The sequence below is a fragment of the Aquarana catesbeiana genome, linkage group LG10 (genome assembly GCF_042186555.1).
Source record: "Aquarana catesbeiana isolate 2022-GZ linkage group LG10, ASM4218655v1, whole genome shotgun sequence".
NCBI lineage: Eukaryota > Metazoa > Chordata > Amphibia > Anura > Ranidae > Aquarana > Aquarana catesbeiana.
In genome coordinates, this window is record NC_133333.1 from 15,682,619 (window position 1) to 15,699,351 (window position 16,733).

General features: G+C 49.8%; 1 protein-coding gene across 5 annotated transcripts in view; it reads right to left on the reverse strand.

Moving 5' to 3' along the window:
• The window catches only part of LOC141110378 (uncharacterized), a 38,280-nt gene that overhangs the window by 8,514 nt on the left and 13,033 nt on the right, over window positions 1–16,733 (reverse strand). For 3 of the 5 annotated variants that reach the window (XM_073601695.1, XM_073601694.1, XM_073601691.1), the window contains exon 1: window positions 7,718–7,822. The exons of 1 other annotated variant lie outside the window; for it this stretch is intronic. The gene's annotated coding sequence lies outside the window, so the exon portion shown is untranslated. Of the gene's footprint in view, window positions 1–1,327; window positions 1,414–7,717; window positions 7,823–16,733 lie in introns of those variants that run through there. One more of the 5 variants, XM_073601692.1, reaches the window with a different exon arrangement.

Sequence of the window (16,733 nt, forward strand, 5' to 3'; positions counted from 1 at the left end):
ACCCCAGTTTCTGTGAGGCGGTGTTCCAAATAATAGGGAGTAGCCATGGGTGGCAGTGCTGTTCCTCCTTAGATACAGTACAGTAAGTGAGCGTTGTCACACTATGACAGAAAGTGTGTTACTGGCAGGATCACCAGGTGAAAATAAAAAAACTTGAAAAGAGAAAAAAAAACTTGAAATGAAAAGGAATGCAGCCATCGTATCTAATGAGTGGTAATCCACAATACATTACATTTGTGTTGTTGGGTTCACTTGAAGACCATAATTAACCCTGTGTGTACTGTTCTAGCAGATCTTCGTTTGTGTTGTGCACACTGCCTCTCCTAAAAAAAAAAAGGTTTAACGATCGCAAGGCTTGGGTGATACAGTGTATGTTAATTCACTTAAGAAAACACTGTCCCTCAGCCTCCTAATTGCATATTGGAAGATATTTTAAACCATTTCAAGCTGCCAGTGTCTCTCAAACAGGGTGGCAGGTCATCCTGGAGTCCCATTAGGGCTCCCCCGGAATACAATGAGCAGGGAACCCAGTTTCCTCTGAATAAGCACCATGAGTTGTCTGAGTGTGGACGGGCCAGCCTCAGGCACCATAGCAACCAATGTTGTTCTAGGTCCATGATGTACGACATCCTTTGTTGCTGTGGTGTTGGCGGGCGGCCTACCCACACTATAGCAACCAATGCCATTGTTCCAAGGTAGGCGGTATGCAGGCCTGCTCCCAGGATTCAGGAGAGGACAGAAGTCCGCCTCCTCCAGATGGAACTGTGTGATTGGGGGGCTCTGTGATTGCTAGACTATATTATTGGGGGCTCTGTGATGGGGGTACTGCATGATTGGGGGGCTCTGTGATTGAGGTACTGTGTGATTGGGGGGCTCTGTGATTGAGGTACTGTGTGATTGGAGGCTCTATGATGGGGGTACTGTGTGATTGGGGGGCTCTGTGATTGAGGTATTGTGTGATTGGGGGGCTCAGTGATTGAGGTATTGTGTCATTGGGGGGGCTATGTGATGGGGCGACAGGGTGATTGGGGGCACTGTGATATACAGTGCCTTGCAAAAGTATTCACCCCCCTTGGCATTTTTCGTGTTTTGTTGCCTCACAACCTGGAATTAACATGGATTGTTTGAGGATTTGCATCATTTAATTTACAGAACATGACCACAACTTTGAAGGTGTAATAGAATGTATAAACAACTCCATCTTAGATTCTCTTCCATTTTACATACAGTATAAGTGAACTTTTCCTGTGTGTGTGTTTTACCATACATCAGCTTAAAAAGTTTTGTTAGACATGTATTTTTAATGGTATATATATATCGGTACTACCCAATCAGAGATCTTATGAACACACTCCAGCTTGTTTCCCGTGTCTCATGTGGTCTCTCCCGGATCCGAGGGTCTTGGTGGTCTGCCTGCATAAACAAGGGTGGTCTTCAAGCTGTACAATACCTTTCAGAAGGTGTTTTTTTTATTGTGAAGCAAACATAAAATAGGACAAAATAACATAAAAAGTGCATAACTATTCACCCCCCTAAAGTCAATACTTTGTAGAACCACCTTTTGCAGCTATCACAGCTCCAAGTCGCTTTGGATTAGTCTCTATGAGCTTGCCACATCTTACCACTGGGATTTTTGCCCATTCTTCCTTGCAAAACTGCTCCAGCTCCTTCAAGTTGGATGGTTTGCATTGTGAACAACAATCTTTAAGTCTGACCACAGATTTTTTATTGGATTGAGGTCTGGGGTTTGACTAGGCCATTCCAACACATTTACATGTTCCCCCTTAAACAACTCAAGTGTTGCTTTAGCAGTGTGTTTGGGGTCATTGTCCTGCTGGAAGGTGAACCTCCGTCCTAGCCTCAAATCACACACAGAGTGGTACAGGGTTTGCTCAAGAATATCCCTGTATTTAGCACCATCCATCTTTCCCTCAACCCTGACCAGTTTCCCAGTCCCGACTGCTGAAAAACATCCCCACAGCATGATGCTGCCACCACCATGTTTCACTGTGGGAATGGTGTTTTTTGGGTGATGTGATGTGTTGGGTTTGCGCCAGACATAGCATTTTCTTTGATGGCCAAAAAGTTAAATTTTAGTCTCATCAGACCACATGCCTTTTTGCAAACTCAAAACGTGCCTTTTTGTTTTTTGCTAAAAGTAATGTCTTTCTTCTGGACACTCTGCCATAAAGCCCAACTCTGTGGAGCGTACGGCTTATTGTGGTCCTATGTACAGATACTCCAGTCTCTGCTGTGGAACTCTGCAGCTCCTCCAGGGTTACCTTAGGTCTCTGTGCTGCCTCTCTGATTAATGCCCTCCTTGCCCGGTCCGTGAGTTTTGGTGTGCGGATGTCTCTTGGCAGGTTTTCTGTTGTGCCTTGTTCTTTCCATTTGGTTATGATCAGGGCTTTTTTTCTCAGGGAATAGATGCAGGAACTCCCCTTTTCTGAGTCACCCCTTTTCTCCGCCCCTACCCACCTCCCAGTACTGCCCTTTTAAAGAGTACAGAACAAAGTATCATTTTGTGGTGCTAAATGATTTGTTTGGAATATGGTAATGATAACAAGAAAAGCAGTAAAATAGATCCCCTGCAGTCAGTAACAATATAGCCCCCCGCCAGCAACAATGGATCCCCCTAACAACAGAAGACCACCCATAGCTCCCAACTGTCCCTGATTTTGAGGGACTGTCCCTCATTACTCCTCATTTGTCCCTCATTTTGGTCTGATCTTTAGAGTTGATAATAAAATGCACTTTTTATCTATCAAAAATTGTTTTCCAGCACTAAACCTTTCATCTGATTTCTAAATTGCTGCATTTGTAAATTCCAAAACCAATATAAAGGAATAGTAGTGGTAAAATAAGCACTTGTGGGTTTAACCAATCTTGTTTTTTTTTTTACGATTCTCCTTAAAGGGGGTGTGGCAAGGGGTGTGTCCTATGCCTGAATACTTTTGCTGAAAGGTGTCCCTCATTCCCATCTCAAAAAGTTGGGAGGTATGGACCACCTGCAACAAAAGTTTTCCCCCATCACCAATAGACTCCTGGCAGCAACAACAGATCTCCCCACAGCCAGCACCAATAGATTCTCCAGCAGCCAGCAACAATAAATCCCTCCCTCAACAGTAGATCTCTCTCAGCAACAACTGACCCCTCAGCAATATAAGACCCACCCCATCAACAGTAGGTTGCCCACCAGCAATATCAGACCTCCCAAGCAACAATAGACCCCCCCCCCTGCAAAAATAGCTTCCCTCCAGCTGGGATAAATGATCCCTCCAGCAGCGAGGATTAATAGACCCTTTAGCACACCCCAGCACCCCTTACCATTACATACATTCAGTGCTGAAAGTGCCGGAACTGCGTTCCCCCACGTTCCCACTGAAAAAAAGCCCTTGTTATGATAGATTTGATGGTGCTCCTAGGGGTCATCAAAGATTTGGATGTTTTTTTTATAACCTAACCCTGACTTCTACTTCTCAACAACATTGTCCCTTACTTGTTTGGAGAGTTCCTTGGTCTTCCTGGCAGTGTTTGGTTAGTGGTGCCTCTTGCTTAGGTGTTGCAGCCTCTGGGGCCTTACAAAAAGGGTGTGTCTATGTAATGACAAATCATGTGACACTTAGATTGCACACAGGTGGACATCATTTCACTAATTATGTGACTTCTGAAGGTAATTGGTTGCACCAGAGCTTTTTATGGGCTTCGAAACCAAGGGGGTGAATACATACACACATGCCAATTATCATTTTTTTATTTCTGAAAAATAGTTTTATGTATATATTTTTCTAATTTTACTTCACCAACTTAGACTATTGTGTTCTGATCCATCACATATAATTCAGATTAAATAAACATTGAACTAAAGGCTGTAATGTAACAAAATAGGTAATAAGCCAAGGGGGTGAATACTTTTGCAAGGCACTGTAGGTACAGTGTGATTGGGAGACTGTGAGGGAGGACTGTGTTATGGGGGGAATGTGTGATTAGGGGGGGCTTTGTGATGAGGGGACTATGTGATTGGGGGGCTCTGTGTTTGATGTACTGTGTGGTTGGAATGCTCTGTAATGGGAGGACTGTGTGATGGGAAGATGTGTGGCTGGGGGGATTCTGTGATCGGGGGTAGGGTGATGGGGGGGGGGGGACTCAGTGATGAGAGGACTGTGTGATTGGGGAAATTCTGTGATTGGGGATGAGTGATTGGGGCATTGTGTGATTGGGGGCCCTTTGGTGTGATAAAAGGACTCTAGGCCTGGGGGACTCTGATGTGTAGGGGAGCTTTTCATGTTTATTTTATCAAGGCAGTTTGTGCATTGCCCCAGGCTCAGGTGCTGCTAAAGGTCCATAAAGACATGGATGAGCGAATTTGGGGTGGAGGAACTTGACTGGCCTGCACAGAGTCCTGACCTCAACCCTATAGAACACCTTTGGGATGAATTAGAGCGGAGACTGCGAGCCAGGCTTTCTCGTCCAACATCAGTGCCTGACCTCACAAATGCTCTTCTGGAAGAATGGTCAAACATTCCCATAGACACACTCCTAAACCTTGTGGACAGTCTTCCCAGAAGAGTTGAAGCTGGTATAGCTGGCGTAGGGTGGAGCCAACTCAATATTGAACCCTACGGACTAAGACTGGGATGCCATTACCCCCTTCCTGACCAAGCCCTTTTTTGCGATACAGGACTGCATCGCTTTAACTGACAATTGCGCGGTCGTGCGACGTTGTACCCTAACAAAATTGATGTCTTTTTATTTCTTGCACTATAAACAAAAAAAGAGCGAACATTTTGAAAAAAAAAGCAATATTTTTTTACTTTTTGCTATAATAAATATCCCCAAAAAATATATAAAAAAAAAAGAAAAAATTCTTCCTCAGTTTAGGCCGATATGTATTTTTCTACATATGTTTGGTAAAAAAAAATCACAATAAGCGTATATTAATTGGTTTGCACAAAATGTATAGCGTCTACAAACTATGGGATAGATTTAAGACATTTTTATTAGTATTTATTAGTATTTTTTTTTTCATTAGTAATGGCGGCGATCTGCGATTTTTATCGTGACTGCGACATTGCTGCGGACAGATTGGATACTTTTGACACTATTTTGGGACCATTGTCATTCATTCAGTGATCAGTGCTATAAAAATTCATTGATTACTCTGTAAATGTCATTGGCAGGGCAGGGGTTACACTAGGGGGCGATCAAGGGGTTAAGTGTTTTCTCTGGGTGTGTTCTAACTGTAGGTGGGGATGGGCTCACTAGAACATGACAGAGATCACCGGGAGCAGTAGATCTCTGTCATGTTGCTAGGCAGAACAGGGAAATGCCTTGTTTACATAGGCATCTCCCCATTCTGCCTCTCCATGCCACGATCGCGGGCCACAGGCGGACATCGAGTCCACGGGACCCGCGAGCACACAGGCCCCTATTAGCCGGCGATGGCGCAGCGACGTACAGGTAAGTGATTTTGTGCACCCGCGCCACTTTGCCAACGTATATTGGCGTGAGCAGGTCGGCAAGTGGTTAAAGTTCATGTGCATGTAAAGGCAGGTGTCCCAATACTTTTGGTAATATAGTGTAGTTAAGTAAAAAAAAAAAAAAAGTTAAAAAAAAAAAAATGAACACACAGATACGAATGTGAATGCATTCATTGCGGGTGCCTGAATAGCTTCACACACCAGATTGGGAGCCATAATTCTAGGATCGCCATTTACGGTTAACTCCAAACAGATGACCTGTAAAGGCTGCTTTTAAAGGGGTGTTCCAGCCGTAAAAAAAAAAAAAAAAAAAAAAAATTAAATTTAAAAAAAAAAAAAAAAAAATTAATTAAAAAGAAACATTTTTTTAAAAGCTGTTTTCCTACTGCGAATGCGCGAGTCTCCCGGGCGATTTGTGAATGGGCGGCTATCTTCTGTGACGCACACAGGTCCCAGAAGACACCGCCCCCAAATTTCCCAGAAAACAACGCGAGGAGGAGAAGACTGAAGATCACCGCGGAAAGAGGAAGTGGCAGATTAGGACGATCTGCCTAGCAACAGGCATTTCTTGTAAGTAAACTTTTTTTTTTTTCAAATGTTTTTTAATGTATTTAAAGGAGCATTTTAATGTTTTTTTTTTTTTTTGTTTTTTTTTTTTAGGGTGGACCTCCGCTTTAAAGTGTGCCTTATGGACAATATTGGATAGCAAAGTTTGTTGCCGTTTGCATGTTTGCTATTTACTCAACGCAGCCTCATTTTATATAGTTTACTAAAAAAAAAAAAAAAAAAAAAAAAAAAGGGTAATATATTATATGTAGTGCACTAAATTAAAATTTAGTGCATTTTTTTATGGAAATTAAAACACATAGGTTGGACTTGATGGACTTGTGTCTTTTTTCAACCTCACCTACCATACACTACATACTGTATATACTCGAGTATAAGCCGACCCGAATATAAGCCGAGGCACCTAATTTTACCACAAAAAACTGGGAAAACTTATTGACTCGAGTATAAGCCTAGGGTGAGAAATGCGCAGCTACTGTAAGTGGAAAAGAGGGTTAACAATGCCCACTTGCAGCCTCACTGTGCCCATTTGCAGCCTCACTGTGCCCATTTGCAGCCTCACTGTGCTCATTTGCAGCCATAGGTCCCCTGAACTTCAAACTCGGTGGTTAAGGGTTCCTCGATGCACCCTAGCTGCAGCCAAAATTTGGGGTATCTGGACCCAAAGGGTCCCGAAATGACATTGCTGCAGATGGTCACAGTTGACCGACTTTGGGGCCCCGTATCTCGGGGCCACTTGGTGCTAGGACCCCCAAATTTCGTGCGCAAACCCAGTGGGGCCCCAAAGTCGGTTCGGAAAATGTCAAGCACTTTTCTGCAGCAGAGAGAGACATTTTCCGAACCGATTTTGGGGCCCCTTATCTCAGGGCCACTTGGTGCTAGGAACCCCAGCTTTGGATATGTTGTAGTGCTAGCTCCACTGGGTTTGCACACCAAATTTGGGGTTCCTAGCACCAAGTGGCCCCCATGATATGGGGCCCCAAAGTCGGTTCGGAAAATGTCATTCTCTGCTGCAGAAAAGTGCTTGACTCCAGTATAAGCCGAGGGGGGCATTTTCAGCACAAAAAAAAATGTGCTGAAAAACTCGGCTTATACTCGAGTATATACGGTATATGTATGTCCATTAATCTCATGTGGCCTAAAAAAAAATTACAGCTCCCACCATTTTCTTCTCCAGGGCCTCTGCATTCAGAAAAAATATATACTGTTTGGGGTTTTTAAACTAATCTTCAGGCCCAAAAAGTGCGCAAAGAAAAAAAAAAAATTTCAAAAATAGCTCTGGCGGTGAAAGGGTTAAAGTCTATGTTCCTCAGCTGTGCTGCTTTATGGAGGCAAGCAGTGATGTGCGGTGAGCCGCACTGGCCTGGGCTCGGTCACATGGGCATGCTTGGCTGGGGTTTTTTGCTGCTGCCTCCCCAACCACCCCCTTAAAAAAAAAAAGCCATGCCCCAGTTGCTGAAGTGCCTCGCATATGAATGAGTGGTTAGCAATCTTGCAGCACTGATATCCTGAATGAAGTCCCCAATAAAGACATCTCCTGGTTGTGTCTGTATGCCCGGTGTGTATGGGGAAACCCTCCTGTCTTGTGTGACTTGCAATGGGGAATATTAACATTAAAAAAAAGATAATAACCCCCAAATCGACATTTTTTAAATAATGCATTTTCTTACCTCCTCGCGCAGGCTTCTTCTCTCTGCAAGTCCTCGTGTATACAGTGTACAGTCTATAACTTTCTGTTTCCATTCTCAAACTTGACAAAGAAAACTTCTCGTGACACGGCCTTAACCACTTGCTCCCCTGAGCACTATCCTGACACTACTCACACAAATGTAAAAATCTTCTTTTTTTTTTTTTTTTCTTTTTTTTTTGCTAGAAAATTACTTAGAACCCCCAAACATTATATATATATATATATTTTAGCAGAGGCCCTAGAGAATAAAATGGTGGGTGTGACAACTTGTTATGTCACACGGTATTTGCGCAGCAGTTTTCAAATGCGTTTTTTTTTTTTTTTCTTTTAAACACGCTTTAATGAATTTGAATGCACAAAAACACAATATAACACCCGATTGTTTGGTAAACTATGAAAGGTGATGTTACACCGGGTAAGCAGATACCTAACATCAGATACAATCAGGGGAAAAATCATGGGTGCGTGTTATATACCGATCCCCGCTGTCTGTGAGGGCAAGAGGAGCGCCGCCAACATAGACCGAGCCGAGCCGAGTGTATTGTGTACTCCGCTACTCGGCTCCACTCGCAGTCACGCCCAATCCCGCCTACTAGCCTTTATGTCCCGCCATTGGACCGGTGTTGTGTCCATCAAAGGAGCCGGGCCAGGGGGCGGGACGGGGCATGACTGTGAGCGGAGCTGAGTAGCGGAGTACACAGTACAGTCGGCTCGGTCTATGTCGGCGGCACTTCTCTTGCCTTCAGAGACAGTGGGGAGGAGCCGAGAGGAGCCGAATACACACGACATCTTTGTATCTCGGCGGTGCTAAATTTAAAAACTCATCATGCTACAATTTTGGGCAAGGCTGCAGATGGACACTGGGGAAGGCTGCAGATGGACACTGAGGAAGGCTGTAGATGGACACTGGGGAAGGCTGCAGATGGACACTGGGGAAGGCTGCAGATGGACACTGGGGAAGGCTGTAGATGGACACTGGGAAAGGCTGCAGAAGGACACTGGGAAAGGCTGTAGATGGACATTGGGGAAGACTGCAGATGGACACTGGGGAAGGCTGTAGATAGACACTGGGGAAGGCTGCAGATGGACACTGGATAAGGCTGCAGATGGACACTGGGGAAGATTGTAGATGAAAACTGGGGAAGGCTGCAGATGGACACTGGGGAAGGCTGTAGATGGACACTGGATAAGGCTGCAGATGGACACTGGGGAAGGCTTCAGATGGACACTGGGGAAGGCTGTAGAGAGACACTGGGTAAGGCTGCAGATGGACACTAGGGAAGGCTGTAGATGGACACTGGGAAAGGCTGTAGATGGACACTGGGGAAGGCTGCAGATGGACACTGGATAAGGCTGCAGATGGACACTGGGGAAGGCTTCAGATGGACACTGGGGAAGGCTGTAGAGAGACACTGGGTAAGGCTGCAGATGGACACTAGGGAAGGCTGTAGATGGACACTGGGGAAGGCTGTAGATGGACACTGGGGAAGGCTGCAGAAGGACACTGGGAAAGGCTGTAGATGGACATTGGGGAAGACTGCAGATGGACACTGGGGAAGGCTGCAGATGGACACTGGGGACGGCTGCAAATGGACACTGGGGACAGCTGCAAATGGACACTGGGGAAGGCTGCAGATGGACACTGGGGAAGGCTGCAGATGGACATTAGGGAAGGCTGCAAATGGACACTGAGGAAGGCTGTAGATGGACACTGGGGAAGGCTGCAGATGGACACTGGGGAAGGCTGCAAATGGACACTGGGGAAGGCTGCAGATGGACACTGGGGAAGGCTGCAGATGGACACTGGGGAAGGCTGTAGATGGACACTGGGGAAGGCTGCAGATGGACACTGGGGAAGGCTGCAGATGGACACTGGGGAAGGCTGTAGATAGACACTGGGTAAGGCTGCAGATGGACACTAGGGAAGGCTGTAGATGGACACTGGGTAAGGCTGCAGATGGACACTGGGGAAGGCTGCAGATGAACACTGGGTAAGGCTGCAGATGGACACTGGGGAAGGCTTCAGATGGACACTGGGGAAGGCTGCAGATGGACACTGGGGAAGGCTGCAGATGGACACTGGGGAAGGCTGTAGATGGACACTGGGGAAGGCTGTAGATAGACACTGGGGAAGGCTGCAGATGGACACTGGATAATGCTGCAGATGGACACTGGGGAAGGCTTCAGATGGACACTGTGGAAGGCTGTAGATAGACACTGGGGAAGGCTGCAGATGGACACTAGGGAAGGCTGTAGATGGACACTGGGGAAGGCTGTAGATGGACACTGGGGAAGGCTGTAGATGGACACTGGGGAAGGCTGCAGAAGGACACTGGGAAAGGCTGCAGATGGACACTGGGGAAGGCTGCAGATGGACACTGGGGAAGGCTGTAGATGGACACTGGGGAAGGCTGCAGATGGACACTGGGGAAGGCTGCAGATGGACACTGGGGAAGGCTGTAGATAGACACTGGGTAAGGCTGCAGATGGACACTAGGGAAGGCTGTAGATGGACACTGGGGAAGGCTGTAGATGGACACTGGGGAAGGCTGCAGAAGGACACTGGGAAAGGCTGTAGATGGACATTGGGGAAGACTGCAGATGGACACTGGGGAAGGCTGCAGATGAACACTGGGTAAGGCTGCAGATGGACACTGGGGAAGGCTTCAGATGGACACTGGGGAAGGCTGCAGATGGACACTGGGGAAGGCTGCAGATGGACACTGGGGAAGGCTGTAGATGGACACTGGGGAAGGCTGTAGATAGACACTGGGGAAGGCTGCAGATGGACACTGGATAATGCTGCAGATGGACACTGGGGAAGGCTTCAGATGGACACTGTGGAAGGCTGTAGATAGACACTGGGGAAGGCTGCAGATGGACACTAGGGAAGGCTGTAGATGGACACTGGGGAAGGCTGTAGATGGACACTGGGGAAGGCTGTAGATGGACACTGGGGAAGGCTGCAGAAGGACACTGGGAAAGGCTGTAGATGGACATTGGGGAAGACTGCAGATGGATACTGGGGAAGGCTGCAAATGAACACTGGGTAAGGCTGCAGATGGACACTGGGGAAGGCTTCAGATGGACACTGGGGAAGGCTGCAGATGGACACTGGGGAAGGCTGAAGATGAACACTGGGGAAGGCTGCAGATGGACACTGGGGAAGGCTGTAGATGGACACTGGGGAAGGCTGTAGATAGACACTGGGGAAGGCTGCAGATGGACACTGGATAAGGCTGCAGATGGACACTGGGGAAGGCTGTAGATGGACACTGGGGAAGGCTGAAGATGGACACTGGGGAAGGCTGCAAATAGACACTGAGGAAGGCTGCAGATGGACACTGGGGAAGGCTGCAGATGGACACTGGGGAAGGCTGCAAATGGACACTGGGGAAGGCTGCAGATGGACACTGGGGAAGGCTGCAGATGGACACTGAGGAAGGCTGCAGATGGACACTAGGGAAGGCTGTAGATGGACACTGGGGAAAGCTGCAGACGGACACTGGGGAAGGCTGCAGAAGGACACTGGGAAAGGCTGCAGATGGACACTGGGAAAGGCTGCAGACGGACACTGGGGAAGGCTGCAGATGGACACTGGGGAAGGCTGTAGATGGACACTGGGGAAAGCTGCAGACGGACACTGGGAAAAGCTGCAGAAGGACACTGGGAAAGGCTGTAGATGGACATTGGGGAAGACTGCAGATGGACACTGGGGAAGGCTGCAGATGAACACTGGGTAAGGCTGCAGATGGACACTGGGGAAGGCTGCAGATGGACACTGGGGAAGGCTGCAGATGGACACTAGGGAAGGCTGTAGATGGACACTGGGGAAGGCTTCAGATGGACACTGTGGAAGGCTGTAGATAGACACTGGGGAAGGCTGCAGATGGACACTAGGGAAGGCTGTAGATGGACACTGGGGAAGGCTGTAGATGGACACTGGGGAAGGCTGTAGATGGACACTGGGGAAGGCTGCAGAAGGACACTGGGAAAGGCTGTAGATGGACATTGGGGAAGACTGCAGATGGATACTGGGGAAGGCTGCAAATGAACACTGGGTAAGGCTGCAGATGGACACTGGGGAAGGCTTCAGATGGACACTGGGGAAGGCTGCAGATGGACACTGGGGAAGGCTGAAGATGAACACTGGGGAAGGCTGCAGATGGACACTGGGGAAGGCTGTAGATGGACACTGGGGAAGGCTGTAGATAGACACTGGGGAAGGCTGCAGATGGACACTGGATAAGGCTGCAGATGGACACTGGGGAAGGCTGTAGATGGACACTGGGGAAGGCTGAAGATGGACACTGGGGAAGGCTGCAAATAGACACTGAGGAAGGCTGCAGATGGACACTGGGGAAGGCTGCAGATGGACACTGGGGAAGGCTGCAAATGGACACTGGGGAAGGCTGCAGATGGACACTGGGGAAGGCTGCAGATGGACACTGAGGAAGGCTGCAGATGGACACTAGGGAAGGCTGTAGATGGACACTGGGGAAAGCTGCAGACGGACACTGGGGAAGGCTGCAGAAGGACACTGGGAAAGGCTGCAGATGGACACTGGGAAAGGCTGCAGACGGACACTGGGGAAGGCTGCAGATGGACACTGGGGAAGGCTGTAGATGGACACTGGGGAAAGCTGCAGACGGACACTGGGAAAAGCTGCAGAAGGACACTGGGAAAGGCTGTAGATGGACATTGGGGAAGACTGCAGATGGACACTGGGGAAGGCTGCAGATGAACACTGGGTAAGGCTGCAGATGGACACTGGGGAAGGCTGCAGATGGACACTGGGGAAGGCTGCAGATGGACACTAGGGAAGGCTGTAGATGGACACTGGGGAAGGCTGTAGATAGACAATGGGGAAGGCTGCAGATGGACACTGGGTAAGGCTGTAGATGGACACTGGGGAAGGCTGCAGATGGACACTGGGGAAGGCTTCAGATGGACACTGGGGAAGGCTTCAGATGGACACTGGGGAAGGCTTCAGATGGACACTGGGTAAGGCCGTAGATAGACACTAGGGAAGGCTGCAGATGGACACTGGGTAAGGCTGCAGATGGACATGGGGAAGGCTGTAGATGGACACTGGGGAAAGCTTCAGATGGACACTGGGGAAGGCTGCAGAAGGACACTGGGAAAGGCTGTAGATGGACATTGGGGAAGACTGCAGATGGACACTGGGGAAGGCTGCAGATGAACACTGGGGAAGGCTGCAGATGGACACTGGGGAAGGCTGCAGATGGACACTGGGGAAGGCTGTAGATGGACACTGGGGAAGGCTGTAGATAGACACTGGGGAAGGCTGCAGATGGACACTGGATAATGCTGCAGATGGACACTGGGGAAGGCTTCAGATGGACACTGTGGAAGGCTGTAGATAGACACTGGGGAAGGCTGCAGATGGACACTAGGGAAGGCTGTAGATGGACACTGGGGAAGGCTGTAGATGGACACTGGGGAAGGCTGTAGATGGACACTGGGGAAGGCTGCAGAAGGACACTGGGAAAGGCTGTAGATGGACATTGGGGAAGGCTGCAGATGGACACTGGGGAAGGCTGTAGATGGACACTGGGGAAGGCTGCAGATGGACACTGGGGAAGGCTGCAGATGGACACTGGGGAAGGCTGTAGATAGACACTGGGTAAGGCTGCAGATGGACACTAGGGAAGGCTGTAGATGGACACTGGGGAAGGCTGTAGATGGACACTGGGGAAGGCTGCAGAAGGACACTGGGAAAGGCTGTAGATGGACATTGGGGAAGACTGCAGATGGACACTGGGGAAGGCTGTAGATAGACACTGGGTAAGGCTGCAGATGGACACTAGGGAAGGCTGTAGATGGACACTGGGGAAGGCTGTAGATGGACACTGGGGAAGGCTGCAGAAGGACACTGGGAAAGGCTGTAGATGGACATTGGGGAAGACTGCAGATGGACACTGGGGAAGGCTTCAGATGGACACTGTGGAAGGCTGTAGATAGACACTGGGGAAGGCTGCAGATGGACACTAGGGAAGGCTGTAGATGGACACTGGGGAAGGCTGTAGATGGACACTGGGGAAGGCTGTAGATGGACACTGGGGAAGGCTGCAGAAGGACACTGGGAAAGGCTGCAGATGGACACTGGGGAAGGCTGCAGATGGACACTGGGGAAGGCTGTAGATGGACACTGGGGAAGGCTGCAGATGGACACTGGGGAAGGCTGCAGATGGACACTGGGGAAGGCTGTAGATAGACACTGGGTAAGGCTGCAGATGGACACTAGGGAAGGCTGTAGATGGACACTGGGGAAGGCTGTAGATGGACACTGGGGAAGGCTGCAGAAGGACACTGGGAAAGGCTGTAGATGGACATTGGGGAAGACTGCAGATGGACACTGGGGAAGGCTGCAGATGAACACTGGGGAAGGCTGCAGATGGACACTGGGGAAGGCTGCAGATGGACACTGTGGAAGGCTGTAGATAGACACTGGGGAAGGCTGCAGATGGACACTAGGGAAGGCTGTAGATGGACACTGGGGAAGGCTGTAGATGGACACTGGGGAAGGCTGTAGATGGACACTGGGGAAGGCTGCAGAAGGACACTGGGAAAGGCTGTAGATGGACATTGGGGAAGACTGCAGATGGATACTGGGGAAGGCTGCAAATGAACACTGGGTAAGGCTGCAGATGGACACTGGGGAAGGCTTCAGATGGACACTGGGGAAGGCTGCAGATGGACACTGGGGAAGGCTGAAGATGAACACTGGGGAAGGCTGCAGATGGACACTGGGGAAGGCTGTAGATGGACACTGGGGAAGGCTGTAGATAGACACTGGGGAAGGCTGCAGATGGACACTGGATAAGGCTGCAGATGGACACTGGGGAAGGCTGTAGATGGACACTGGGGAAGGCTGAAGATGGACACTGGGGAAGGCTGCAAATAGACACTGAGGAAGGCTGCAGATGGACACTGGGGAAGGCTGCAGATGGACACTGGGGAAGGCTGCAAATGGACACTGGGGAAGGCTGCAGATGGACACTGGGGAAGGCTGCAGATGGACACTGAGGAAGGCTGCAGATGGACACTAGGGAAGGCTGTAGATGGACACTGGGGAAAGCTGCAGACGGACACTGGGGAAGGCTGCAGAAGGACACTGGGAAAGGCTGCAGATGGACACTGGGAAAGGCTGCAGACGGACACTGGGGAAGGCTGCAGATGGACACTGGGGAAGGCTGTAGATGGACACTGGGGAAAGCTGCAGACGGACACTGGGAAAAGCTGCAGAAGGACACTGGGAAAGGCTGTAGATGGACATTGGGGAAGACTGCAGATGGACACTGGGGAAGGCTGCAGATGAACACTGGGTAAGGCTGCAGATGGACACTGGGGAAGGCTGCAGATGGACACTGGGGAAGGCTGCAGATGGACACTAGGGAAGGCTGTAGATGGACACTGGGGAAGGCTTCAGATGGACACTGTGGAAGGCTGTAGATAGACACTGGGGAAGGCTGCAGATGGACACTAGGGAAGGCTGTAGATGGACACTGGGGAAGGCTGTAGATGGACACTGGGGAAGGCTGTAGATGGACACTGGGGAAGGCTGCAGAAGGACACTGGGAAAGGCTGTAGATGGACATTGGGGAAGACTGCAGATGGATACTGGGGAAGGCTGCAAATGAACACTGGGTAAGGCTGCAGATGGACACTGGGGAAGGCTTCAGATGGACACTGGGGAAGGCTGCAGATGGACACTGGGGAAGGCTGAAGATGAACACTGGGGAAGGCTGCAGATGGACACTGGGGAAGGCTGTAGATGGACACTGGGGAAGGCTGTAGATAGACACTGGGGAAGGCTGCAGATGGACACTGGATAAGGCTGCAGATGGACACTGGGGAAGGCTGTAGATGGACACTGGGGAAGGCTGAAGATGGACACTGGGGAAGGCTGCAAATAGACACTGAGGAAGGCTGCAGATGGACACTGGGGAAGGCTGCAGATGGACACTGGGGAAGGCTGCAAATGGACACTGGGGAAGGCTGCAGATGGACACTGGGGAAGGCTGCAGATGGACACTGAGGAAGGCTGCAGATGGACACTAGGGAAGGCTGTAGATGGACACTGGGGAAAGCTGCAGACGGACACTGGGGAAGGCTGCAGAAGGACACTGGGAAAGGCTGCAGATGGACACTGGGAAAGGCTGCAGACGGACACTGGGGAAGGCTGCAGATGGACACTGGGGAAGGCTGTAGATGGACACTGGGGAAAGCTGCAGACGGACACTGGGAAAAGCTGCAGAAGGACACTGGGAAAGGCTGTAGATGGACATTGGGGAAGACTGCAGATGGACACTGGGGAAGGCTGCAGATGAACACTGGGTAAGGCTGCAGATGGACACTGGGGAAGGCTGCAGATGGACACTGGGGAAGGCTGCAGATGGACACTAGGGAAGGCTGTAGATGGACACTGGGGAAGGCTGTAGATAGACAATGGGGAAGGCTGCAGATGGACACTGGGTAAGGCTGTAGATGGACACTGGGGAAGGCTGCAGATGGACACTGGGGAAGGCTTCAGATGGACACTGGGGAAGGCTTCAGATGGACACTGGGGAAGGCTTCAGATGGACACTGGGTAAGGCCGTAGATAGACACTAGGGAAGGCTGCAGATGGACACTGGGTAAGGCTGCAGATGGACATGGGGAAGGCTGTAGATGGACACTGGGGAAAGCTTCAGATGGACACTGGGGAAGGCTGTAGATGGACACTGGGGAAGGCTGTAGATGGACACTGGGGAAGGCTTCAGATGGACACTGGGGAAGGCTTCAGATGGACACTGGGGAAGGCTTCAGATGGACACTAGGGAAGGCTGTAGATGGACAGTGTGCAAGGCTGCATTGATAGGCATTTAAAATGTAAGCTTTTTCCTTAAACTTCCCTCCTAAACTTGGGGTGCCTGTTATACGCCGGCGCGTGTTATACGCCGATAAATACGGTACGTAAAAGAGTGTAATAT